Genomic DNA, 2,757 nt, shown 5'->3' on the forward strand with positions numbered 1-2,757 from the left:
AAATTATACTATGCATTTTAAAATTAAGTCCTACATATTTACTTAAAACTAAATATTATGCATGGGAGTGATACTTGCAAATGTACAAATTACAGTACACTTTGGAGAGGTAGAAAAAGAGGAAGATGAAGGGAAAATAAGATAGAGATATGAATGGGTTTTAATAAAGAAAAAGATTTGCAGTAAATATAGCAAAATGCTACTATGAATTAACTTTTGTTGTTGAGCAAATGTGTTTCTGTTGTTTTCAGTATTATTTCTCTATGTTTGAAATACTTTATAGTTATATATTTTAAAACATTTAAATTCTATCATTTTAGTTTTCTCTCTCCTCCTAGTAGCTAAAGTCAATGGCAAAACTTGTCTGCAGTGGGTGCTGCACCCCAGAAAAAGATAATGGCATGATCGTAGGTGCTACATTCTATATTCTGTTATCTTTCTGACTGATTCACGTTTTTGGCAGAATTGTCCTGTGTTATATGGAGACAAAAACTTATCTTGGGACCTTTCTGTGTTTTACTCCTCAGTGGTAGTGCTTCTTTTCCAAACCCCTCTTCCATTTTAGGAACCACAAGATATTACATATTCTATCCTTCACCCCAAGAGGCTACACCTGGCAGAATCTCCAAAAGTAACTTATTTTCTGAATGTCCTACAACCTGCCTGTGTTTATACTTCTGTGTCTATGAAGGCAGGGGAGAGGGTAAGACCTTGGACTTCATGGATCTTGTTCTTTTTTTTTTCTTCTTCCAGGTGTGCACTTTTATTGAATTGGTCTCAAGTCAGTGCCCAGGTAAGCCCTGGCTACCTCCATACCTCCACCCACTCCAGGGGAGACCAAAAGCCTTCATACATCTCAAGTCAGGGACAAAAAGGGGGGCCACGGTGGCTGATCATTCAAAATAAAATAAATAAAAAAGTATTAAGGCGAAGATTTTAAAAATTGGCATTACACAACTTACACATATGCTGTTACCTCCCCCGTGTGGATCAGGAAAGAACTGGGCTATTCTCCTTAGAGAGACGTGGGGCGGTTTTTGGGAGGGCAAGGGACTTCCTGTAACAACGCATCTTACGATGTTTGGAATGACTATTTAAAAAAAAGAGCAATGTACAATCAAAGTCCTTGGCCACATTGTAGAACTTTGGGGATGCTCCCTCCAACTTGCTGTCACCTTCACCGGTCCAGTCTTTAAATCCCGAGAGTCATCAAACCCACCCCGCCCCCAACAAACAAAAAAACCCCAGATAAAGCCATGCCAATCTCATCTTCTTTTCTGTGCAAGTTAGGTTTGTCAAGAAAGGATGTAGCGTGCCAGTCAGTTCGCCTAGAAGCACTTGCGGTGCACGATGGTGGGGTGGTATTCGTCGGACTCCTGCTTACTGATGCACATCTGCTGGAAGGTGGACAGCGAGGCCAGGATGGAACCGCCAATCCACACGAAATACTTGCACTCAGGGGGTGCGATGCTCTTGATCTTCACATCGTGCTGGGCGCCAGGGCAGTGATCTCCTTCTGCATCCTATCAACGATGCCTGGGTACATGGAGGTACCTCCAGACAACACCGTGTTGGCGTTCAGGTCCTTGTGGATGTCCACATCACACTTCGTGATGGAGTTGAAGGTGGTTTCGTGGATGCTGCAGGATTCCATGTCCTGGAAGGAAGGCTGGAAGAGAGTCTAGGGGCAGTGGAACTGCTTATCGCTGATGGTGATCACCTGGTCGCCAGGCAGCTTGTAGCTCTTTTCTAGGGAGCAGAAGGAGGCAGCAAAGGAGGAAGCAGGAGGACTTCTGCTCGAAGTCCAGGGCGACATAGCACAGCTTCTCCTTGATGTCACGCACTATTTCCGGCTCTGCAATGATGGTGAAGCTGTAGCCACGCTCGGTGAGAATCTTCATGAGGTAGTCTGTCAGGTCCCGGCCAGCCAGGTCCAGATGCAGGATGGCATGGGGGAGGGCGAACCCCTGGTAGATGGGCGCAGTGTGGGTGATCCCGTCACCGGAGTCCATCACCATGCCAGTGGTACGGCCAGAGGCGTAAAGGGACAGCACAGCCTGGATGGCCACGTACATGGCTGGGGTGTTGAAGGTCTCAAACGTGATCTGGGTCATCTTGTTCATGGTTGGCCTTGGGGTTCAGGGGAGCCTTGGTCAGCAGCACAGGGTGCTTCTCTGGAACCACACGCAGCTCGTTGTAGGTGTGGTGTCAGATCTTCTCCATGTCATCCCAGCTGGTGACAGTGCAGTGCTCGATGGGGTACTTCAAGGTCGGGATGCCTCTCTTGCTCTGGGCCTTATCGCCCAACGTAGGAGCCCTTCTGGCCCATGCCCACCATCACACCCTGATGCCGCGGGCACCCCACGATGGAAGGGAAGACGGCCCGGGGGCATCATTGCCCGGGAAGCCGGTCTTGCGCATGCCGGAGCCGTTATCAATCACAAGCGCAGTAATATCATCGTCCATGGTGAGCTGGTGTGGTGTGGACCGGCAACCGAGCAAGGGCTCTCCAAGGTCGGATCTTGTTCTTCATGTCTTTCCCAAGTGACAGAGGCCTGTTTGACCTTAAGATGGTCTAGTCTTAAAGACAGTTAAACAAGTTTTATAATTGAATCCTAGGAATCCCAATTCTCACATTTAAAAAATATAGCAATCTGTTGAAGAAAGCAAAATTAAATGTCATTTCAATCCTATTAACTCAATGCTGGTTAATTCCGACTTAGATTTTAAAAAAAATTCCTAGTGAGATGTTCTGAA

At 46.5% G+C, this 2,757-nt stretch overlaps 1 pseudogene; it reads right to left on the minus strand.

Annotated features, from left to right (window-relative positions):
• Positions 1 to 1,328: 1,328 nt before the first annotated feature.
• LOC103254752 lies at positions 1,329 to 2,466 on the minus strand (annotated as a pseudogene).
• Positions 2,467 to 2,757: the final 291 nt, after the last annotated feature.

This window comes from Carlito syrichta, unplaced genomic scaffold (genome assembly GCF_000164805.1).
Source record: "Carlito syrichta isolate Samal-C Ts95f unplaced genomic scaffold, Tarsius_syrichta-2.0.1 Scaffold287450, whole genome shotgun sequence".
Lineage (NCBI taxonomy): Eukaryota > Metazoa > Chordata > Mammalia > Primates > Tarsiidae > Carlito > Carlito syrichta.